Source organism: Panthera pardus, unplaced genomic scaffold, assembly GCF_024362965.1.
Source record: "Panthera pardus isolate Hobbes unplaced genomic scaffold, ASM2436296v1 HiC_scaffold_6, whole genome shotgun sequence".
Lineage (NCBI taxonomy): Eukaryota > Metazoa > Chordata > Mammalia > Carnivora > Felidae > Panthera > Panthera pardus.
In genome coordinates, this window is record NW_026526991.1 from 20754664 (window position 1) to 20780897 (window position 26234).

General features: G+C 40.4%; 1 protein-coding gene and 1 pseudogene across 4 annotated transcripts in view; one reads left to right on the forward strand and one right to left on the reverse strand.

Moving 5' to 3' along the window:
- Positions 1-26234, reverse strand: part of ANO4 (anoctamin 4) — a 418329-nt gene that overhangs the window by 349449 nt on the left and 42646 nt on the right. The window lies entirely within an intron of this gene.
- LOC109265400 (60S ribosomal protein L23a-like) lies at positions 19975-20503 on the forward strand (annotated as a pseudogene).

Sequence of the window (26234 nt, forward strand, 5' to 3'; positions counted from 1 at the left end):
CTGGTGTGTCTCCACATCCAATTGGTCTTTAAGCCTCACTAATGTTGTTGCTACCATTCTCCTCAATGTATAATTAGGCATGATGGCCGGGTGAGGGCCATCTTCCTTCTCCTAAACTATTACAATAATTTCTGACTTGTCCCTTGTCCCAACCTGACTTTCCCTTACCAACCGCATTTGCTTTCTAAAACACAGCAAGTTTAATCATGTCACTGCCTCACTAACAAACCTGGCCTGCTCAGGCCAAATATAGCACCTCCTGAGCCTGGCACTCAAGGCCCTTTGCAACCAGACTTCAATCTACCAGCATCATTTCCCACCATTCCTTCCCATAGATCCCACGTTCTGTATACACCCAATTACCATGACAAAGGAATAGGGTATCTGAGGAAGAATATGTTTTTCCTAGAATAACCTTCTCTCCCTAGAATAATCCTTTAAAGTCCAGTTTACTATTATCTTCTTGGTGAAGCTTTCCCCAAATTCCCCAAAGTGACTTAATCACATCTTCCTCTCTATGTATGTAAATACCATTATTTCCAGTCTTTTATTATAGGGCAAGTAACATTGTGCTAAAATAATTAGTATCTTTTAACATATTTGAGATCCTTTGATAGTCCCTGGCACACAATAGGTCAGAAGAGTCAGAATTGGGCTGAATCTGAGGAGACCAAGGGGTGTGTGTGTGTGTGTGTGTGTGTGTGTGTGTATGTGTGGTGAGCTCAATATATTCATGAGAGAGTCCATTTTTTATGCCTCTTTTTCACCATCAAAAGCACTCTGAAGAAAGCACAAATTTGTTTTCTGGAAGTCTGAAGAACTATAAGCTTATGAGCCATATAGATCTCCTTCTTCAGGAGTTTCTGTGGTTTAAGGCAAGGACCCTGAATTAGAATCAGTGGAGTCAAGTCCCAGCCCAGTCCCCTGTGTCACCTCAGGTCATCTCTTAACCTAAATGAGAAGAATAAAACAAGTTCTGCTTACCTGTGAGGGCTCTTCTGAGCCACAAATGAGGAACCATATAAAGTACTTTGCAAAGTATAAAACTCTATGTTAGTAGGCAGAGTTACTGCCACTATCACTGCTTGATGATTGTTAAATATCCCATCAAAGCCATCACAAAATTCAAGACCCATATCTTCTGAAAGGCCGCCTAGGAGGCCAGTGACTCAGCACTTCTTCATTCCAAGTGCCTTGTTCGATCCTACAGGTCTGCAGTTAGGGGCAATGGAAGAGTCAGAAGGCCCAGGCTCAGGTCCTGGAGACCCGGTCCCACATAGCCAGCTCCCTTGTCAAGGAAATGGGAGTCACCTCACTATGTTGTTGAACAAGATGGGGTATGATTTATATGCAGTATACATAAATCTATCATATTTACGAGTCTCTAATAAGCATTCCGTTGCTCATTGGGAAAAGTGAGCCATTTCTTCCTCATTCTACAGTATAAGCATATACCCCAACTACTACCCTCCTTCTGTTTCTTGAACTCACAGAGCTCATTCCCACCACGTGGTCTATGTAATGTGTCTACTTATTTGATTGCTGATTTAACATTTGTCCTCTAAACTATAAAATATGCTCCCTTCAGGCAAGGATGGTCTCTTGCACTGATTGTGTCCCCAAAGCCTAAAGTATCCAGAATATGACAGGTACTCAGTATATATTTCTTGAATATTTACAGGACAACCAATGCTTGTATTAACTGTTCATATGCTCTCTACCATCTGTATAAAGTTCCAATAATCCTTGACTATTGAGGAATTAAATCTCGGGGGTCACTTAATATAGTACTCAGGACCATACCATAATGTTCAAGCTTATATAGGTACTTAATAATGTATAACAGACATTAAAGTGGTATCCAGGGTCAGGCGGCACTACATGTAATATGCCAACTCCTGCCCCATTAGAAACAGGAATTACCAAGAACTGCATGCTGATCCTCACCTATATAACAGGAACTGAAAAACTGAGCAAAAATGTTAAATTATGTTTATTTAATAAATCAAGAGATTTTATGGATCCTTATTTCACATTGTCCTTCTTTTTAATGTTAAAATTGCTCTGGCCCAAGCTTATCCTGAGAAGAAGTTGACAAGGTCCTTGATCTCTGAAGCATCAACTAGAACAAATAGTTTCAGAATACTAGGAGCCCAGGAATCTAGGCAATTTCGCTCTCCTCCCAGGGAGCTGCCTCGAAGGCAAGATATAGAAATCCTCTGGGCCTGACCACATCATCCCTGTTTCTGATTACCCAGCCTGAGAGGAGGCTTAATAAATAAATAACCATGGCAATCCTGTATAATGTATGAAGGTTATTTTCCAATGGTCATCTGGAAGGACATAGTTTTCAATTAGAGTATTTTCAATTAGCAATAGCACGCCAATCTACAAAACAGGCATATGGATTTGTCATTGGCAAGAAACAGAAACAGGAAGTTTTGTTAAAAAAAAAAAAAAAGCCACCAAAGGAAAAAAAATCCTAGACTTAATACCAAACATATCTTTTTCTCCCAAATCTGAACTTCCTTTTCTTCCCCCTTTTTTTCCATTTAAGAGCATCACTATCTACTCTGCTGCCCAAATGAAAGGACATTTATTGACTCTTACATGGAAGACTATTTGGGACCCTTTATAGGGTGTCTAGAAATCTCAGCATCATTCTTTAACTCATCTTGCCCATAGTCCCTCCTAAACATTTCTTCCATCCATCATCTCCCCATTTCCACCACCTCAGTCTCATTACCAATTCTCCCCTGGTCTAATGTGATGGTCTTAGAAGCAGCTTTCTTTCTTTTTTAATGTTTGCTTATTTTCAAGGGGGGAGGAAGGAAAGGGCAGAAAGGGAGGACAGAGAGAATCCCAAGCAGGCTCCACACCATCAGTGCAGAGCCCATCACAGGGCTCAAATTCACGAGCTGTGAGATCATGACCTGAGTCGAAATCAAGAATAAGATGCTTAACCTACTGAGCCACCCAGGTGCCCCCCTTTTTTCATGTTTATTTTTGAGAGAGAGAGAGAGAGAGAGAGAGAGAGAGAGAGAGCACGCACATGTGCTTTCCTGACTCGTGTCTCACTCAGTTCAATCCATCCCTCACAGCCACCTAAGGATTTTTAAGTGAAAACACCATAATGCCCTCTCCCACTCAACACTCTTGCCTGATTCTTACCATGTACAGGATGAAGGATACCCCATAACTGTCCTCCTGTCTTTCCTCTTGCCATCACTCCCCACTTGCCTCCTCCCATTCATCCATGTCCTAATAGCCTGGTTGGGATTCTCTCTCCCTGCCTCTCTCTGACCCTCCACCCATGTGTGCATGCTCTCTCTCAAAATAAACAAACTTAAAAAACAATTCCAGGGTCCTGGCACAAGCTTTTTCCATTGCTTAGAATTTCTTCTCCCTGCCTTCCTCCTGAACTCTTACTGAGTTCTCTTGAGACCCAACTCAAGCATCTCCCTCATCCTTGAAGCATTTCTAGATACACACTCCCTACATTCTAGAGTTAACCATTTCTACCTTATGGCACTGATCACGTGTTATTCTAATGGTCTTATTATTGGATTTCTTCAGGAAAGTCCTAGTCCTGAGTTTTATTTACCTTTGTATCCCCAGAGGTGAACTCTCCCTGGACATACTCAAATAAATGGTAATAGGGAGATTGGGCTCCCCTGTGTATCTGTCTCATTAGAGCCTGTGTTCCTTGAGTGATGTAAGAGTATCCTGTCCATCTGTCTAACCTCTCCACTTGTTGCAATGCCTGGTATATATGGATGCTCAGTGTGTATTTGTGGAATTGTTTTTAATATGATTGGGAAAAAAACTCAGTTCAAAAAATTTAAAAATCCCTGTGAGCTTATTTTTAATTAGCTCACTTTTTTATTCAAGAATTTTCCTTCTCCTTGAAATTACAGAACACCGCAAGCATTAATTTACTCCACAAAGATTCAATCTCTGCAACTCCTGGCTTTCAATGGTAACCCAACTAATTGGGGCACCTTGGGGACAATAAGGCATTCCAAACATACTTTCTACTTTGAATTGGCTGGCAGATGAAAGGCTATTGATTTTCTTGAGCAGAAGGGCCTTCTTGGAGAAATTTCACCAGCATTTAACTTTGGAGGGGACAGAGCCCTGTGTTTCTATGTGCAGAATTTTACTCTTAAGAGCAGGGCTACCAATGAGCTGTGGCTGTTACTTGGAAATCCAGTGCCCTATCCAACATACAGGACCATTACAAGAAGGGATATGGATTGAGGAAATAGGGCAAGACCTAGGGCTTATAATAGACCCTCTATACCAGCCAAAGGATTATCTAATTTTCTCACCCACTCCCCCTACCTCACAGGAAATTAACTATGATGGACCTGAAGAACAGGAATAAAACTCCTCTTTGTGCATAGCTGCAATGGCCATTAGCACCTAAAGAACAGTCTCCCCTTGGTATGACTAACTGGAGAACATCTTCATTGGCAAGGAAGCCCACCAAAGCGATTGCAGACACCTGGCCAAGTCAGCCGGGGTGGGGGGTCAGAAGAATACCTACATCTCCCATTCTCCCAATGTTGCTGATCCACAAGCAAAAAAAAAAAAAAAAAAAAAAAAAAATCAAGAATGAACCATAGTATCAGTGCTACAGATGTGGTTATCCTGCCTGCTTTTTTTATACAATTTCTCCTCATTTCTCTGTAATCAATTTTGAGTTCTATTATTTGAGTTGAGAGGAGAAACAGAATGAGCATTTTAAATAACTGTAACATGTTCATATTTTGGTAAAATGAAAGTAGGCCATACACTGACCATTCTACACCTTCTTAGGAATGGATTTTTCCTTTTATGAATTTTTAAGAAGTCCTTGAACCTGTAACAAAAATAAATCTGTATCTGTGGCAGGAATGCAAAAGTCATACAGGCACGTTAGAAAACAGTTTAGTGGTTTCTTTAAAACACACTCTTATACTCTTACCATATAATCCAGCAACTGTGCACCTGTTTTTTCCCCCCAAAAGAGTTGAAAACCTATGTCCACACAAAAACCTGTACACAAATATTTATAACAGCTTTATTCAAAATTGCCAACACTTGGAAACAACCAACATGTCCTTCAGTAAGTGAAAGCACAAAAACTGTGGTACATCCAGACAATGGAATATTATTCAGCATTAAAAAGAAATGGGCTATCAAGCCATGAAAAGACATGAAAGAAACTTAGATGTATATTACTAAATGAAAGAAGTCAATACTAAAAGGTTACATATTGTATATTTCCAACCATATGGCATTCTAGAAAAGGCAAAACTATGGAGATAGTTAAGATAAATGGTTGCCAGGTCTTAAGTGGAAGTAAGAGATGAATAAATACAGAACAAAGGAATTTTATGGTGTAAAAATTCAATACTGTAATGGTAGATACATCATATATTTCATGGGTTTTGACAAATGCATGACATCGAGAGTGATCCCTCATGTTCACTATGGATTTTGGGTGATTATGTGTTAATTTAGGTCCATCAGTTTTAAGAGATGTACCACTGTGGCATGTTATGTTGACAGTGGTTGAGCAATCAATATGAGGGAAAAGGTATATGTGAATGCTCTGTACTTTTGCTCAGTTTTGTTGGGAACCTAAAACCTCCAAGACAAAGTCTATTTAAGTAAACAAAGAAAAAAAATCTCAGTCTCTCTGAATAGGTGGTTTGTTTGTTTTTTTGTCATTGTTGTTTTTGTTTTGCTTTTCCAAATTTCAGTTGTCTTATGAGATAGATACTTCTGGAAAATTAACTTTAAAGAATAAGAGAATGCTCCTTACCCCAAATAAAGTGAAGTTCTAAGAAAATCACTGTGACAAACACAGACAAATCACATAGCCCTGTCTTTATACCTCAGAATCCCAGCTATGAACGTGATAATGGCTGTCATGTTCTGCTAATACAGTTTCTATTATCAAGGCCTAGAAAACCCGAACACTGGGAACATAATGTGAATTCCACTGAAAAATTTAAAAGAAATTTAAAATTTGTCCTTTCTTTCTTTCTAAGGCTCTTCCCTTTTTAGGTTTATTCTGTATTACTGCCTGGGAGTAAAACAAGACAAATGTGTTAGGATAAGAAAAAATTGGCATACAGGTCTCCATGAAGGACAAGAGAAAAGCAGTTAAAGACTAAACCACACCTACAAATTATCAACTTTGAATTGAAATTACAGGAAAATAAGAAAATTGAAAGGAATGTCTTTACAAAATAAGGGTTTTAGAGTGGTTATGTCTGGAGAAAAGGAGGAGGAAAGGAGACAGTGGTGAGAAAAGCTTAATGGAGGCATGGTGGGAAGGGTGCCATGGCAGTGAATAAAACAGTCGCTCTTCTGAAGTTCACAACATGGTAGGTAAAAAAAAATATGAGCACATAGCTACATGCAATATAGGCAGTCGGTGATAAGCTCTATGACACAGATGCAAAGGTCAAAAAGAAAGGGGGGTGGAGGCAAGCAGGGCCATTTTAGAAGACCTTCTGAGGAGGGCAGATTTGGCTGATCCTCAGAGAAATGGCAGGCCTCCTGCAGGTAGAAGTTAAGACCAGCCATGAAGGTCGTGCCTGATAAAGCTACGGCCAGAGGTAAGACAGAACTGGGTCAGGAATAAATGGATTCATTCATTCATTCACATTCAACAAACATCTCTTTAGCACCTGCCAATGGCAAACATTGTAGGTGGTGGAAGAAGTTAGGCAAAATACGATGATCAGGGTGAAACCTCACACAAATATGAACATTAGGTTACATTTCTTAGAGGCAGCAGAGAGCCTGGTGGGATGGATGCCATTGGTGCCTTGCTCCCTGTGGATTCCTCCCTCTTTCTAGTGTCCCTTCCCATACAGAGGCTGGCAAATTAAAACCTACATTTACCACACTCCTTGAAGCCAGGGTTCTGAAGGAGAATTAGGTTCCATCAATTTGATGCATTTGCATGAACTCTGGAAGGTGGAAATTAGAAGGAGACCATTTTCTTGACTTCTTTTGGCTGCTCTTCACTTTGATAAGATCATAAAGGTACGATGTTTTCCTGCAGCATTCTGGGGTACAATGTCTTGCTGGGTGAGGAAAAGCAGTTGAGGGGCAGTAGCACCATGGATTCCTGATCCATGCACAACTATGGCTGGAAGTTCTTAAACTCCAGGCTTTTAGTAGACATTGGTGCATCCTTCCTGTACCTGTTCCTCTAACCCTCCTCTGATATTATCATTCCTAACCCCCATGTTAAATCCTTTCCTGATTGAAATACATAGAGAGACCTCTGCTTCCTACACTGAATTTTGATGAGTATAGCCAATAGAGTTTTAAGCAAGGGAGAGATAGGAGATTTGTGCCTCAGGAAGGGACCTTGGTGGCTGCTTCAAAGACAAACTGGAGACAGATTTAGGAAACTCTTAGGAATGTCCAGCCTAGACCAATGTGCCTGGGATACTGGGACTGAATAAAACAGTTGTAGTGGGAAGACAGAAGGAATGGAAATACGATACTCCCTAAGTTGAATTTATAGGATCTACTGAAAATGGAGATGAGAGAAGAAATTTAAACTTTGCCCTACTTCATCCCAACCCTGCCGGGGTCCTCTGCACTCTGTTCTTCACCATCATTGGACCTGTCATACTTCCTTAAAAGTCATCCTTCTCTTCAGGCTTCAGACCTTTCTGCTCTTTGCTGCAGCCTAAGTGCAGAGCACAGCAAATAGCCCCTAATAGAATGATCAGTAGACACTGGTTGGGTGGATAGAAAGGGAGAAAGGAAATCTCTAACCTCAGAGACACTGTGAGGATTGAGATTCTATTAACCAAGGAAGTAGTCACAGGCTGAGTACTGCTTGAGTAGTACCGAATCTTGGATTACATGAGGAATCCAGGTGAAGAATATTAGCACACCAGTAGACATAAGAGTCTGGTGGTTGGGAAGTAGGAGCTTTGACACAAATCTTAGAATTACTGCACAGAATGAAAGCTGAATACTTCACAGGAAAAGATGATGCTTCAATAAAGCTTGGGTGATACCCATATTATTATAATTACAAAGTGAAGAGTCTCTAAAATGCCAGTCACCATTTGAGACACTATATGTACACTGTCCTTTTAATCTTACAACAACTTATAAGTGAGGTGTTATCATCCTCATCTTACAGAGAAGGAAACTGAAGCTCAGCGAAGTGAAGAACTGCCCAAGGTCACATAGCTGGTGAGGACAGAGCTAAGGTTCAAACCCAGGTCTCCCCGACTCTAAAACCTGTGCTCGTTGTTCTCCCTCAGCTGACATGAGAAGAAAGAGTTAGTGACAGTGACAAAGGACTGGTCAGAGAGGAAAGAAGAGAAGTAGAGAAATGACAGAACACAAAAGCCAATTAAGCAGATAAAAAAAGACTGTAGACTAGAAGATGCTCACAGGAATCAAAAGTCAATCAGGAGTTTCTTTAACAAGAGCAAGATGCTTATGGGCCAAAGAGAACAGTGAAAGGTAGAAATCAGAGATGTAAGAGGTGAAGACAATGAGTAAGAAACGTCTTAAAAAGATGCAAAGAATGGATAAGCAGCCTTCGAGAAAAGAAGGACAACAGACAAAGTTTTAAAATTGAGTTGTGGTCCCCCACCTGATACTGACAAAGCAAACGTTGAGTACCTAAGAAATTACTTTGTTTGCCAATAAACCTAACAGTTGTTAGGCATATGCACTGATCAGGCTACATGCAAAGAGAAACAATTTTCCTTTTGATTGGAATTCTATCAATCTATTTCATAGCACTGATTAGCTCATGCGGATAAGAAGCTCTGATAGGAAGTTAAATTTGTATTTGGTCAGCCAAAAGAAAGTGATCAGTAATTATCATTTATTAAAGATGGTCTTTTTATTTTCATATTCTTCCAAAATCCATGGTAGGGGATAATGAAAAGGGTCCTTCATAGCAAAACAATTATTAACTGTCACTAAAGACTATGTCAGCAGAACTACAGAAATACACAGAATACAATCAGATATTATCTAAATAGCTACAAACATTGGAATGAGAAAAGAGAAAATGGAATACAATCAAGCAGTAAATAGATTGGATTTAACCAATCTAATAGTGAAGCAATCTGGATGGATGATTATAGACCTAAATCAGACTAAAGATATAACCAGAATCCATCTGATGAGGACTAGAAGACCATTCCACGTGGACATGTGGATTTGGACACTTCCCTGGCATTGCAACCTTGGAAGAGAGGTCTATGTGTCCCCTACAGTTTTAAGAAAAATCCACCTGGACACGAGCACCTTCTGACCTTAAAGCCTAGCAGAATGGTTGATGGCAGAATTGTTTTCTTGGTGGGTAAACATCTGTTAAGCCTGGGAGTATCTAGAAATACATGGAAATAATGTTATAAATTAAATCTATCATATCAATATTTTTGTGTTCAGTATTTAAAGAGTATATAATGTTTATGAGAATCTGGCACATTGGCCTAGCTAGCAGATGACCATTTCAATTCCAAGGTAAATTATATGGTTGAATAACTAAGCCTGGTGACTTCAAGTTAAGATGTATGGCAGAACTTTGCTTAAGTTTGTCACAATACTGGGAGGTTTAGGAGAAGTTTTACCACGTTACACATTTATTGTATTTGTAAGAATCATGAAAAATTTTCTTCATTAGGAAAATGAGGTCTTAAAAAGGAAACAGAATATTAAAACTATCAATGCATTAGAATGTTTAGGAGACTTTAAATGAGGCCAAACTGTAACCAGATTGCTCGTGACTATTAACATTTATAGATTTAGAATTAAATAATAAGGTGTGTGTGTTTAAAAGTTAAAAGAAAAACTAGAATCTTGAATTTGTAACCTTAATAAAATATTAATGTTTAAATGGCTGGCAAATACAAAGTCCTTGCGGAGCACAAGGGCCCCATCAAGGATAGCAAGAAGCTCACATTGACATGGTCACTGATATGGAGGGACGAACATCTGCAACCTACATACCAGGCACCTACTGTGTGCCACCAGCTGAGAGAACAAAGGTACCGAAGACAGCATGGTGGGGAAGACAGAAAGGAGCACAGAGGAGCAACTGCAACATGGAGAAAAGTACCTCAGAAGGAGGAAGGGCCAGGATGCCTGGGGAGGTTGGCACAGCCAGCCCTGATCTGAGGGAGATCTCCCTGGAGAACTGAGCCTGTGGAGTGGAATAGGGGGCCACCTTGAACAATGGCTGATAATAGTGTCAATCACAGCAAACCAGGCAATAATCTACAAAGAAAAGAGGCAAAGGAGGTGGTTCTAAAGGCTTTAGAGAGATCTCAAACAGTTCCACGGGAGAACCAGGAGAAAAGAAAAAAAAGGCAAAAAGCTAGGCTGTATTGCCTGAAACTGAGGTTTTCCCTGCTTACACAAGATGTTCTTTCTGCTGGCTGCAGGCTCATCATTATGACAATAGCAGCACTCAGCTGCCTGTCTCTGAACCAGGAAGAATCTGGAACCAAACTAGAAGAAACTGGAACCAATCTACTATAGAGGAGAATTTCTGGTTAATAGAAAAGGAGAATTTGTAGCCTCTTAGAATATTAAACCCCAGTGGCACTTTAGAGACCGCACACTTCTGCATTCTCAATCCTAGCTACATTTCAAAAAACAAAAAATGCCAAAGCCCCATCCGGGACCTGCTGTATCACTCGTTGGAGGGGGGAGTCCCAAGAATGTGTATATTTACTTTGTTATGGTGGTTTTTAGTAATAATAGCAGTATTAGTAATATATATTCACTGTTCAACAAAATCTCAAACACCACTAGTATATGAAGTAAAAAGAGAAATTTCCCTTCTTCACCTTTTCTAATCCCAGAGGCATTTATTCCATAACATGTAGGAGTATGTGAGGGAGTGTGTGTGTATTTTAAAGGCCTCCCAACTAATAGATAATGTGTTAACAGTAGAATCTGGGTGGTGGGTGTTCACTATAAAACTCATCCTACAGGGGCACCTGTGGGTGGCTCAGTCGGTTAAGTGTCCAACTCTTGATTTTTGGCTCAGGTCATGATCTCACAACTCATGAGATTGAGCCCCAGGTCAGGCTCAGCGCTGACAGACAGAGCTTGCTTGGGATTTTCGGTCTCCTTCTCCCTCTCAAATTAAATAAACAAACATTAAAAAATTCATTCTATATTTCTGTTTTAAGATGTTATCATAAAATATCCAGGAAACAAAAATTCTCCAGCTGATAAGAATGCACAGCCAGGGTTGACAACCACTGGTTTAAGCATAACCCAAAATTACAAATGAGAAAACTTTGGACAACAGAGGTAATCCTATCTGCCGCAAATCTAACAGGGTAGGGGGCAGAGTCAGCCCATGAACCCGGATCTTCCAGCTTTCTGTCCAGTATTCTTTCCAATATACTATGCAATCTCTAACAGGAGAGGCAGCCCCAAAGCAGACTAGGCAAGGAGACATAGAAGTTGCCTTTTCTCGACTTTAAATGACCAAGACTCTTGTATTTTGACTCTTCCTTGTGGCAGAAAACAACACTAGAACTCAGATGCTACTATCTTTATTTTGTGTATGTTCATTAAATTACACTTCTCTACCTTACTGATTCACACTGCCTTCAAGGACTTTCAGATTCCACAGAAAATTCCAGCATACATTCACCTTCATTTGCCTTCTGAAGTATTAAAGCCCACTGAAACTCCTTGCTGTCGCAGAGAGAAAGAAAAAGGACATTTTCAAAAATGTTAAGCATTATCCTCTAAAGCCAATGAGGAAACGTCACAACAAAATGACAGTACAAGAACATTCCTGATCATAAGTGAATAATAAGACAGTAAATTGCAATTGCTGAATGGGGGATATTAGCATCAGTAAAAGGTTGGAAAATAACCTTTATAGATGCTAAGATTCATTTTGTGGAAGGAAGTGGAAAGACAGGGATTAAATTAAATTAGTCTGAATTCCAAGCAGTATCGTTACAAAATAAGGGCACTGTTTATTGCCAAATTTTATATGCAAGAAAGGCAACTTTTTCCTATTCCCACATAAAACTTGGGAAAAGTCTAACTTATGGAATCTCTTTGTGGAAGAGCCCAAACATTAGGGATAAATATTAAGGCTTCATCTGCCAGCCCAGGGAGAACTCATGGCTTTTTGTTCTTCCCAGCAGTCAGTTCAAAATATAAGGATAGGGACATATAAATCAGGAGACCTGGTTTCTAGTCCCAGCTTTGTCACTAAATTGCTTTTTCTCAGCTTCCTTACCTGCAAAAATGGTGTCTAAATGGCCTTTCAGGTATCTTAGAATGCTAAAACCCTGGACTCAATACCTGTGTATTCCATCTAAGACATTTGGTAAGCAGTGTCCCAAAAGAGTTATCTTAAATACCACTACCTGCATATTTTTCTCCTATCATTCTTGCTCATCCTCCACTCATCCCCAACCAGTTCTTAAAAATGTAGTCTGTAAGGAAACATTACCCCAAAAGGAAAAGGCCAGGAGTTATTTGAAAAGACATGCCCTTTTTCTCTTCTGATTAGTATTTGTAAAAGAAATAAAAGCAAAAAATTCAAGTGACCGTGAGTAGGCCCTGCAGATGAAAGCGATTTTCTTCAGTCTTAAATTAATCCTTAAAAACAACTCTTAAAGGCTACAATTATTTTTATGACAGATTCAAATAGCCCCCTCACATTAAAAGTGTTCCCAAAAGGTACACCATCAATAGATTCCAGAAATTATACTCGAGTCTACAGTCTTTGACATTCATAAGAAAGGTCTAGAAAGAAAAGTACACTGAGGCATCAGGGTCTCATCTTCCCTGGCAGGGAGGGCCCAGAGTCATTTCTGGTGCAGAATCCCTAGGGTGGTTTTTGAACCAAACCATTAACTTACACGAGTTCTAACATGGGTATAGATCTCTGTAGACTGCTCTCAGGAGTTCGTTCTGATAGCCTCTCCTCCACCAACCACTCTACTCACTGCCAACAAGAGGTTGGGAAAATCTCAGTATCCAGGACACAAGGATATGCCCAGAACAGGTTTGGGAGCCAGACTGCCTGGCCTTGAGTACTGGGTCAACCAGTTCCTGGCTGTGTAACCTGGACAGGTTACTTTACCTCTTCCTCCTCTTGCCCTCCTGTATAACAAGGATAATAACCGCTACCTTCTATGGTTTTATGAAGATTAAGGAAACTAGTTCACAAATGAATAGCACCAGGCATTGTAGCAAGCACTCACTGAGTTTTTCCTATCGTCATTTAACATTTTGGCACCTTAACGTAGTGCTGGTTTTTGTTTTCGTTATTGTTTATTTTAGAGAGAGAACACTCAAGCAGGGGAGAGGGGCAGAAGGGGAGAGGGAGAATATTAAAAGCTGAGCACAGAGCCTGACATGGGGCTTGATCCCACAACCCATGGCTAGGATCATGACCTGAGCCAAAAATCAAGAGTTGGAGGCTCAACCGACTGAGCCACCCAGAAGCCCGATTCAGTGCTGCTTTTAATCATTGATTGGTAGAAAGTCCATGGTTTCAGTACAGATTGCAGATTTTTTTTTAATGTTATCCATTTGAGAGAGTCCACATGTGTGCAAGCAGGGGAGGGGCAGAGAGAGGGAGACAGAATCTAAAGAAGGTTCCAGGCTCCAAGATGGCAGCACAGAGCCCAACACAGGGCTCAACGCATGAACCGTGAGATCAGGAGCTGAGCCAAAATTGGACGCTCAACTGACTGAGCCACCCAGGCACCCCCAGACTGCAAATTTTTAAAAGACATAGGTGGCTAAAAACACAGTTGGAAGAAAGCTAGTAAATGTTTTCCTTAACAAGCAAAAGGCTCTTATCTCTATGATATCAGAATGGCAATCACACACACACACACACACACACACACACACACACACACACACACACACACACCCCATCTACTAGCTGTCAGTAGTTTCACCCCTGGAGCGGCCACTAATAAGCACATGAGTATCCTGCTCATTTCTCTCTCACCCCTTTACTATATTCTAGGTACTACGTTAAGGCTTTTTATACATATTATTTCATTTAACACTTAAAACAACATTTTAGTGGAGATTAGTACCATTTTCATTTTTCAGGTCAGGTACCTGTGATTGAGAGGACAAACAAGTTCCCCAAGGTCACACAATCTTGGATCTAGGAAGTGATCCCAGGTTTGATGACAAACACTGAACTCCCAACCACTGTATCTACCCCACTGCCACACATCATTTACACCCTGCTTCGATGAAGCATAGAAAAGAAGAATATAAGAGCTATGTATTCACATGCACATGGATCATTCTTAGAGGGCAGGGTTTCAGTCTGGGTCTATGGCCTCCTTCCGATCTCCAACTCACCTACGTTCTACACATCATTTTTAAGAATGCATTTCCAAAGGGCAATTACTTTCTGGAGGAAGGAAAAATTATTTTATTTGAGAGGCTGCTATTTTAAGGTGTTAAGCTTTTCACTTAGAAGCCCCAAACAAGGGGCGCCTGGGTGGCTCAGTCGGTTGAGCGTCTGACTTCAGCTCAGGTCACGATCTCACGGACCATGAGTTCGAGCCCCGCGTCGGGCTCTGGGCTGATGGCTCAGAGCCTGGAGCCTGCTTCCAGTTCTGTGTCTCCCTCTCTCTCTGCCCCTCCCCTGTTCATGCTCTGTCTCTCTCTGTCTCAAAAATAAATAAAAGTTAAAAAAAAAATTAAAAAAAAAAAAAGAGAAGCCCCAAACAAGCATTCTTTAAATGCAAATTTGAAAAGTGAGGCATTTTTATATACAATGATTTTTTTAATTGGAGAGGGGAGGAAGAGGAAGGTGGTGTAATCAGGCTTTGAACCGTATAGCCCTTTCTTAGACTACAACTCACTCTTTGCCTCAAAGCAGTACAAGAGGTACCCACTCTCAGCCTATCAGAACTTTAGACCGAAACACAGTTTGGAGGAAAGATTACACTGGATGTTTTTTCTTTTTTATTTAATGCTTACTTATTTTGAGACAGAGAGACAGAGACAGAGAGAGAGGGAGGGATGGAGAGAGAGGCTCAGAGAAGGAGAGAAAGAATCCCAGGCAGGCTCCACACTGTCAGTGCACAGAGCCTGACGTGGGGCTCGATCTCACAGATTGAGCTGTGAGATCATGATCTGAGCCAAAATCAAGAGTCTGAGTTGGGTTGTTTTTTTGGGTTTTTTTTTTTGCTTGCTTGTTTTAATGAATTTGATATGATCTTTGGGTTTCAATTGCATTTCCCCTGTAGGCAGGCAAATTAAACTTATTACTTACTTTTTCTTTTCACTTGTGAGATTGCCCAAAGAAAATCAGATTGATTTTGCTATAGTGAAAATGACAATTGACAATTTGAAAGTCAAAACTTTCTGTGTTCAAGTGGAAAACAGGCAGACAGGGGTCATCTCATTTTGGTTTGTATCTGACTAAGCATCATTGTGTGTGCAGTGTGGGGAAGGATGTGGTGTGCACGTGCACTTCCCAAATGTCACTTCGAGAATCATGTGTGCTCCAGCTCTATTTCCTATCAAGTACTTTCATCTGTTTGACTGTTTAACCTCTACTCACTAAGGAATAACTTAATCAAAAAACTCAATCTGTTTCAGGTGTTACCTTCTCCAGGGATATAATCTCAAGATGTTGATCTCTTTTTCTATTCAATTAGTTATACCCTGTGACCTAAAAAATTATTGGGTTGCTCCAGTCTTTTCATTATAAAATGTTGTTGGTGCAATTCAGCACACTCTTAAGGAGGTCAAGATTGAGAGATAATTTTCTTTGGGTTTAGTTTCTGGCTATTCTTAAGATTTCATTAAAATAGATCATAGAGTTTAATGTTTTTGAATGTTATAATTATTTAACTTGCTTTTCTCAAACAAAGATTTTCTCAACTACTTTTATTAAGTAGAAACCACACAGGACAGAGGCAGTTCTGTTTTTCCAAGTCAGACTCTAGAAGAACAGTTGGCAAACTTTCTATGAAGGGCCAGAGAGTAAATATTTTCTGCTTTGCAGACTATGCAGTTCTTTCTACAACTACTCAACTCTGCTATTGTAGCATGGAAATAGCCATAGATGATATAGAAACAAATTAGCAGGACTGGGCTTTTTTTTTTTTTTTTTTTTTGTTTAGAGAGCAGGTGTATGGAAGCAAGTGGGGAAAGGGGGGGGGGGGCAGGTGGGGACGGAGAGAGAGGGAGAGAATCTTAAGCAGGCTCCATGCTTAGCACAGAGCCTGACTTGGGGCTTGATCCCATGACCCTGGAATCGTGACCTAAGCCAAAATCAAGAGTCAGGCACTCAACCAACTGAGCCACCAGACAACCTAGCATGACTGTGTTCTAGTAAAACTTTATTTACAAAACCAGGCAGTGATGCACGTGTGGCCCACAGGTCATAGTTTTCCAACCCTCCCTGGAGCATATCAAAAGGCTAAATTTCTCAGGGTTGCTGATCTTCTACCCAAATCCACAACATAGGTTGTTTAACAAATTTAGTGATTGGGATGCTATAATTACCTATATTGTATTTTATGCACTTGTCTGCATATCTGTGTTCTATTTCATAATGAAGTTTGGGGTTTTTTTGATTTTTGTTTTTTTTTAAGTAAGTGATCAAGTGATCAGGAAGGTTGGTCAAGGTTTAGAAGGAGGATACAAAGGGAACTTTTCTGGATGGGTCAAAGATTTTTACAGAGACTGAGAAAGTTTGGAGTTGGACGAAACGCACTATTACACAGTCCAATCTCCTTCCCAACGGAGTAATTTCTTTTGCAACACCCCTGGCAGGTATTCAGTTAACCTCTGACTGAAAATGTTTTGGGCTAGATTGGGAGGAAGGATTACCAATTTATAAAGCAAAACTGGTCCTCTCTATTTCATTCAATACATATGCTTATGGACACAAAAGCAAAGCCAAAGAAGCAAAAACAAACAAGTGGGACTACATCAAATTAAAAAGCTTCTGCATAGCAAAGCAAATTAGCAACAAAATGAAAAGGCAACCTGCAGAATGTGAGAAAGTATTTGCAAATTGTGTCTCTAATAAGCTTTAATACCCAAAATATAAGACTCATATATATAACTCAATAGCCAAAAAAAAAAATCTGATTAAAAACTGAGATGAACTAAATGGACATTTTTTAAAAGACCTACAAATAGCTTATAGGGATCTAATACTTGAAAAGGTTTTCAACATCACTAACTGGGGAAATTCAAATCAAAATGCAAATATCACCTCACACTTGTTAGAATGGCTACATCAAGAAGATAAGAAATAAGTGCTGGCAAGAATGTAGAGAAAAGGGAACCCTTGCGCACTGTTGGTAGAAATGTAAATTGGTACAGCCACTGTGGAAAACCGTATGGAAGTTCCTCAGAAAATTAGAAATAGAACTACCATATGATCCAGCAATCCTACTTCTGGGTATATATTCAAAGGAAATGAAAAAAGGATATTGAAGAGATATCTGCACTCCCATGTTCACTGAAGCACTGTGTGTGTGTGTGTGTGTGTGTGTGTGTGTGTGTGTGTGTATGTGTGTTTCCTCACACCAACAAGCAATTCTCAGACACTAGCATGGTCTCCAAGATTTCAACTCAATTTAAGTCAATTTTGGCACTACCTACACCTGGAGATTACATCAGCTTCCACAGACAAAACAACTCATCCCCACAAGACCATCCTCCACTTCAGGGGCCATTTGCAAGCCCAGGTTATTTATTACCTGTGCTTCTCAATCAACTAGCTAAGTGAAAATCAGAGGTTTCCAAAACCCCCTCTCTGGATTTGATTAATTTGCTAGAACAGCTTACAGAACCCAGAGAAACATTTTACCTACTAGATCATTGGTTTATTACAAAAGGATAGAACTTGGGAACAGCCAGATGCAAGAGAAGTATAGAGCAAGACCTGGGGAAAGGGCAAAGAGCTTCCATGACCTCTCTAGGTACACCACTCTCCCATCAACTCCATGGGTTCACCAACCTGGAGGCTCTCTGAACCCTGACCTTTTGGGGCTTTAGGGAGGTTTCATTACATAGCCATGACAATTAAGTCATTGTCCATTGGCAATTGATGAACCCTCCAGTTCCTCCTCCCTTCTGGGACTAAAAGTGCCGACCCTCTAATCACATCGTTAGCCCCACTGGCAACCAGCCCCCTTTCTAACCTGCTTAAGTCACCTCATTAACAAAAGAGCTTTATTGCATTTCGACAATTCCAAGCATTTTAGGAGCTCTGTACCAGAAACAGGGACAAAAAACAAGCATTTCTTATTATAAATCATAATATCACACCAAAATAAACACACACACACGCGTGCGCGAATATTATTCTGTAATAACTATGAAGGAAATTCTGCCATTTGCAACATGGATGACCTTGAGGACATTACGCTTAAGTGAATAAGCCAGACAAAAAGACAAATACTGCATGGTGTCATTTATAAGTGGAATCTTAACCAAAAAAAAGGAAAAAAAAAAAGTCAAACTCATAGAAACAGACTAGAAGAGGGGTATCTGGGGGAAATAGGAAGAGGTTGGTAAAAGGGTACAAACTTTCAAAAATAAATCTTCCTGTGCAATAACCAGGTTCCAACCATAAGGCTTGACCCTGTGAGAACACAAACATCCCTGACACTGTCAGTCCTGTAGGGAGCTCACAGTCTAATGAAAGAATTAAAACAGGATGCAAATAGTTACAACAGAAAGTAGAAGTAGTAGAAAGTTATTATGACTTAAAGATGACCACAGACAACTCAATTTAAGAATGAGAGAAGGGGGGCCCTGGGTGGCTCAGTCGGTTAAGTGTCTGACTTCAGCTCAGGTCATGATCTTGTGGTCAATGAGTTTGAGCCCTGCGTCAGGTTCTGTGCTGACAGCTCAGAACCTGGAGCCTGCTTTGGATTCTGTGTCTCCCTCTCTCTCTGCCCCTCCCCACTCGCACTGTCTCTCTCGCTCTCAAAAATAAGTAAACATTAAAAAAATTTTTTTTAATGAGGGAAGGATTTGAACAGGCACTCCACAGACCTAGGAAGAGATGCTCCATGTTATTAGTTACCACACAAATACAAAGTAAAAACCACACTAAGGTACCATTTCACACCCACCAGACCAGCAAAACGTACAAGCCAGACACTCTCAGGGGCTGGCAAGGATATGGAGCAATGAGGACACGCAGGGCTATTGTGGGGATTGAATGAGTTGACATGAGTGCAGGCACGCAGTAAACTGTGTGACTTAGCCATCAGTCATCATCATCACAGTTGTTGAAATTATGTACAGATGGTCAAAGTGTAAATGGCTATAACCAATTTGGAAACCAATTTGGAAACCAATTTGGAAAACAATTTGGTCTTTAATATAACCGAGCAGGTTTATACCCTATGGTCCAGCAATTCCACTCCTGGGTAGATCCCTAGAGAACCTCCTGCACCTGAACACATACAAAAGCAAATTCAGAAAATTCTTAATAGCCCCAAACTGGAATCACACAAGTGTCTGTAAATGGTGGAATAGAGATAGTAGGTATACTAATATAATGGAATACTACACAGGAGCAGATATGAAGGAACTACTCCTGTCCATAACACAGATGAATCTCCTCCAACTTACCTTCAGGTGGAAAAAGTCTAAAAAAAATATACTGTTTGCTCCAGTTTAAATAAAATTTAATAAAAACAAAACTATGTGTAATGATTGATGCTAGTTATACTTGAATTTTAAGAAATACAACTTTTTAAAAGTTTTTTTAAACTAAACTATGTATAGTTTAGGGATATGAATGTGTAATAAAACTATAAAATAAATCAAGAATATGAAAATTCCCAAATTTAGGAGAATGGTTACCTTTAATATGGGGGAGAGAAAAAAATAGGATAGGGGAGAGGCCACAAGAGCACTGAAAGGCAATATTGATGATCTTTTGTTTAAACCTCGTGGTGGAGCCCTTTCACGAAGATGGTGTCAAAGGCGAAGAAGGAAGCCCCTACCCCTGCCTAAGCCAAAGCCAAAGCAAAGGCTCTGAAGGCCAAGAAAGCAGTGCTGAAAAGCATCCACAGTCATAAAAAAAAAAAAAAAAAAAAGAGGAAGATCTGCATGTCACCTACATTCCAATGGCCCAAGACACTGCATCTCTGAAGGCAGCCCAGATATCCTCAAAAGAGTGCCCCCAGGAGAAACAAGCTTGACTACTATGCCATCATCAAGTTTCCCCGGACTACCGAGTCAGCCACAAAGAAAATAGAAGACAACAACACTTTTGTGTTCATTGTGTATGTGAAGGCCAACAAGCACCAGATCAAACAGGCTGTGAAGAAGCTCTAGGACATTGACCAAGTGGCCAAGGTCAACACTCTGATCGGGTCCGATGAAGAAAAGAAAGCATATGTTCGACTGGCTCCTGACTATGATGCTTTGGATGTTGCCAACAAAATTGGGATCATCTAAACTGAGTCCAGCTGGCTAAATCTAAGTTTTTTCAACGTAAAAAAAATGATAATAAAAAAATAAGTAATTAAATAAACCTTGTGGTGGATAAACAGGTGTTTGAAACTGTGTCATCCTTTATCTTATGTACACTTTATATTTTATATCTCCTCAAAAATATTTTTAGGTCTACTCAACAATTAATATTTTTAAAAAAGAATTAAAGGAGAAGGAGAGATTACTTCTGACTGGGAGGAACTGGAAAAGTTGGTCATCATGGCCACCAGGATTCTTCTTTCTTATCAGCCTAACTGGTTGATGGCATGGCCTTGGAATTCTGCAGCTGTATCAGGCTCCAAGGTGGGGGAGGGGGGTGGCCACCAGGGATCTACAATCAATTAGAGGCATGTCCTGGTCACAGGTCTCAAAATGTCAATACCCCTGGAGGGTTTCTCACCCATGAATTGAGGTGTTCCTGGCCTAGAGTCACTCCATTATGCCACATGGTCTCCCTCAAATGCCATCTGTGTTTGACACTGAAAGAGATGCAGAGATTTGGGAGTGAAAGAACAGGGGTCAGGTAGAGAGCAAAGAATAGTACACATATTTAAAGAAAACCAAAGAGCATTTGGTTTTGGGCCAAAATGTTAGTTCTAATTTAACCCATTCCTTTTCAATAGAGTCCACGGTGGGGAGAGTATTACAGAGTAAATCATATTGTAAGATCACTTAAATTTGGCTCTAAAATGTGTATTTTTAGAGATAAGCATATCCATGGGGCACCTGGGTGGCTCAGTCGGTTAAGCATCTGACTCTTGATTTTGGCCTCAGATCACGATCCCAGAGTCCTGGGATGCAGCCCCACGTTGGGCTCCATACTGAGTGTGGAGCCTGCTTAAGATTCTCTAGTGCTTGCTCTCTCTCTATTTGGATTCTGGACACCCATCAGCACCACTTCCCCTCCTGATGGTCTTAGTGCAGGCTCTGCGCTATGCCCAAGAAACAGAAAAAGTCCCTGACTCAAGGATCTTAGTATTGCACTAGCAACAGTTAAGTTAATGCAACGTCCACCCCTCTTTCCAAAGACAGAGCCTCTTACGCTGTTAACTCTGAGCTCTATAGATCTCCAGTGCCTTTTTATATCTCTATGCCATCACTCCTGCCAGGGCAAAGGAGTCAGATAGGAGCTCGCAGTTCTGGGCCACAAGTCCTCTTTCTCACCTCTTTCAACCCAAGAGCAGATCTGAAGACCTTACTTACACTTAAGGAAAGGGAATACAAGGGAACTGGCAGAAAGTACTTTATAAGACAACCAGAATCATCTTTTCCAAATGGACATAAATGTTTTTAGTTATTCTGCTTTGCCTATTCCGAAAAGGCTATAGGTGATTTTAAGATATAAATTATGGCTATTTAAAGTTCACTCATATAGTGAAAGAATCAAGATTCTAAAATCTTAAGCCAGTAATTTTTAAACTTTAATATGCCCAAGAATAACTAGCGTTCTGTATAAAATACAGATTATTAAGGCCCAAGGTCCAAGAAATCTACACTGGTAGGTGAGTTCCAGGATCCATATGAACAGCACTCCAGGTGATTCTGATGCCAATAGTCTAAGGAGAGCCCTTTTTTTAATATTTATTTTTGATAGAGTGTGAGCAGAGGAGGGGCATAGAGAGAGAGGAGTACAGAGGATCTGAAGCAGACTCCCCACTGACAGCAGCAAGCCCAATCCAATGCAGGGCTTGAATTGATGAACCCATGAGATCATGCCTTGAACCCAAGTCGGATGCTCAACCGACTGAGCCACTCAGGCTCCCCTAAGGTGAGCCCTCTTAAACAAAACTGACTTTGGCCAGAATATTCACTATAACTGAAAGCTGAGCTTTGAGTTTTCTGGTAGTCAAAGCAAAAAGGGGAAACATGGTGCATCATATAACCATCTCTATATTTACTCAGGGAGATAAACATTTTATAAATTCTAAAAGTAATATAACATGTGTTTTTATTACTATCTATGTAAGAAACTGAATTACTTAAAATATGTAAATACCAGCTCCTAAAATTTTGGATAATTTGGCTGAGAAAAAAAATCTATAAAAATAGTAGTCAATAAAATTCTAAGTTCATTTTACTCCTGGAAATAATATGTTAAGCCAATATCCTATAGCCATTATACTTCTGTCTCTGGCTCAGAAGGCTTCACAAGAGATGGCTTTCATGGTATGTAAGTTCAACAAATTTAATGGAGCCCTATCATAGCACTATGGGGTGGGAAACAAAGAGGTTCTATTAGACATGGGAATTAGAATGTATCATTCTAGAATGTACTTGTACTTTATTCCACAGAACAAAGATTTCCTAGGAGTAATCCACAATCCAGATGGCCTGCCCTTCTATGATAATTCCTTGTATTTGTATATCCCTTTAGAGTTCATACCAAGATTTCCCATATTCCTTTGAACACCACAATAACACTGTATATAAATTTCTAGGAGCCTCACATCACAAATTGGGAAACTAGGCTCAGAGATGCTAAGAGAGTTGCCCAGAGGACAATAGCTGAAAAGGGCAGAGGCAAGAATGAAATCCCAGGGTGTCTTCTTCCAACCTGGTGGGATGACCATACTAGAAACTCTCATTGTTATGGCATAACACCAAAGTAACAATTACATTTTTATTATCTTCATAAATATCCTGTTAATCTTTCTGCATTATTTGTCAAGAGGTCAGATCAATTGTAGGAACCAGCTAGATTACTAGCATTTTTCCTTTGTATAAAACTCACAGCTGCATACTTCTCAGGATATCCTTGCATCTTTGATGAGAAAGGTGAGATTGATAAGGAAGCATAGTTTTGTTATTAAATGAATGCCAGCCAAGAAAATTGATTTCAGAAGTTCTGTGAGAAAGCATGGATGTTCTGTGGGTTTAAAAATGACTGTATGAATAGGTTTCTCTATCTTGTATTTTGGTTGGTTGTTGGTTTCAACAGAGAAGCTATTTGTCACATTGTAAATAGCTACCTAAACAAATGGTTCCTCACACATTAGATGCCATCATAAGCACAGAGATTCAGAACACAACATTTTTAATATGTGCTAATTACTTAAGAGTCAAAGTCTGAGATTTTATAAAAACAGAGTTGTGCCATCAAAATTAATGCTACTCCCACCCACTCCCCCTGAAACATCTAAACATAATGTGAACTCAGTGTGGGGAAACTAAAAATTGAGGGAAACTACAGAATTTTAAGTTACAGAAACATCTATCTCCTGTCATTCAAAGATACTAGTAAAAACTAACTTAAAAGTACAGCATTTACTACTCAAAGCTGTAACAAACCAAACAAAGTAATTTGATTCAATGAATGCATTGAGGATCTATGATGCCCAGGCCCTGCGTTAAAAATACATGGAAAGGGGCGCCTGGGTGGTGCAGTCGGTTAAGCGTCCGACTTCAGCCAGGTCACGATCTCGCGGTCCATGAGTTCGAGCCCCGCGTCAGGCTCTGGGCTGATGGCTCGGAGCCTGGAGCCTGTTTCCGATTCTGTGTCTCCCTCTCTCTCTCTGCCCCTCCCCCGTTCATGCTCTGTCTCTCTCTGTCCCAAAAATAAATTAAAAACGTTGAAAAAAAAATTAAAAAAAAAAATACATGGAAAATGGAGCGCCTGGGTAGCTCAGTTGGTTGAGCATCCAACTTGAGCTCAGGTCATGATCTCACAGTTTGTGAGTCCAAGCCCCGCATCGATCCTTTGTCCTCCTCTCTCTGCCCCTCCCCTGCTTACACATGCCCGTGTATGTGTGCTTGCTCTAAGATAACAAACGTTTTAAAAAATGTACTGAAAATACAGGAATAAAATGAAGTTCCTGATTGAGGGGCACTGCAAGACCCAGGAGAGGGATGGATATGTAAGCCCGTAAGTTAAAATGCAGCATGATGAGAGCTGAAATAAATGTAAAATGTACAAGGTCAGAGTCCTAACATTTTCCATGGGTTTCAAAGAATCTGTCATCTCCATAACCTTCATTCCACCCACCATGTGAAATATGTGTATTACAAAGCATTAAGAACTTGTCTCTTTTCCCTCTGGTTGGTTTTGACCTTATTTTCTGCTGAGCTAGTGGAGAGAAAGGCTCTTATTTAGTTAGTTAGTTAGTTAGTTAGTTAGTTAGTTAGTTATTTTGAGAGAGACAGAGAGATTGAGCAAGGGAGGGGCAGAGAGGAAGGGAGAGGGAGGGAGAGGGAGGGAGAGAGAGAATCCCAAGCAGGCTCCACACTGTCAGTGCAAACCCTGATGCAGGGCTGGAACTCACAAACTGAGATCGTGACCTGAACCAAAACCAAGAGTTGAACGCTTAACTGACTGAGCCACCCAGGAGCCCCTGGGAAGACTCTTAGGTGAGCACTGTGTGTACTAAGACTCATCTTCCATTGCTGTGATTCCACCTGGTCTCAAGCAGCATAGGTTCTGGAATTCCTCAAATCTTACCTGAATACCTCTTCCTACTATTTTGTTAAACAACTTTATTATATTAATTAACTCAATATTCCAGCATAAAAATGGTACTCCTGGGCAGCGTAATATGCAATTCAGTGCAGCATTATCAGACCAGAACTTAGATGTAAGATCCTCTGGCAAATCTGTTGTAGAACTGATATTTAGAAACTTAGAGCCTGACTCAAAATCCAAACCTAGCAGTCCCCCTCCAGAGTCTACTTTGTGGTTTCATCCAGGATATCAATAAAATGTTTCATTCCTTCCATTGTTAGAAAAAGAAGGTTTTGCCACATTTTCATTCCTTCTCAGTACATCTAAGTAAATAAAGCGATTCGACATTTTTACTCACTTTAACTGATGTCTTTCTCAGGCAGCTTTCTCCTTGTAAATCCTAATAGCTGGAATGACCATATAATCAAGCAAGCAATACCATTAACTCACCTATAATCACCATGGCTGCTGGACTCACCTCTTGTCATCCTCAATAAGGGTGTGACCAATAGTATTAATTTTCACTTTATATATTACCAGCACTATTCCTTCCAGAACACATGCTTGATTGAACGATGCACTGAGGAAGCATATGAACAAAAATGGTCACCTGGTAATTAGCCCAGCTGTCCATGAGTATCAGGTGGCCTTCCATAGTTTAGAAGTAGTCTACAGCTAAACATATTAGGTCTCCTTAGAGGCCACTCTTACCCAAATATGGTCCCCGCCCTGTGTTTTCTCCTTGAGATGTTAACAGGTGGTCCTCAGTTTAGGAAAGAGGTAGTTACTAGGCCTTTTGTTTAGAACTCAGAAAGGAAGCTTGCCGTGTGACTAAAGAGTATGTATGCCTCTCATATGGTCAGGGTGAAACACCAATCCTGGCCCATGCTCAATAAATGTGGGGTAGACTGGTGAATGAATGGAAGAAGTGGGGTTATTATAAGTCATGGTAAAATTCAAGGCCAATTCACAAAAGCCCACATGACTAAAATAAAGCACTGAAACCCACGAACCGAGGATGAATCATGCTGGGTGCACCAGCAGTTGCTCCTGTACCAGGGCTGGAGGGGGCACAGGAGCCATCTGTTTAGAAAGGAAGAAAGACCAGAGAGGTCAGGAAACTCATTCAGAGTCACACAGCCAGGCTCCCAACTAGCACCCTGTATTAAGAGAGGAGCAGCAATTTGAGGGAAAACATGGTGTCATCAGGTAGGTATTAGCGGTTAGACTTGGACAGGCAACTACTTCCCATCTCGGTTCCTGGTGTCCATGGCTGCAAAATAAGGAGAACAACTCCAAA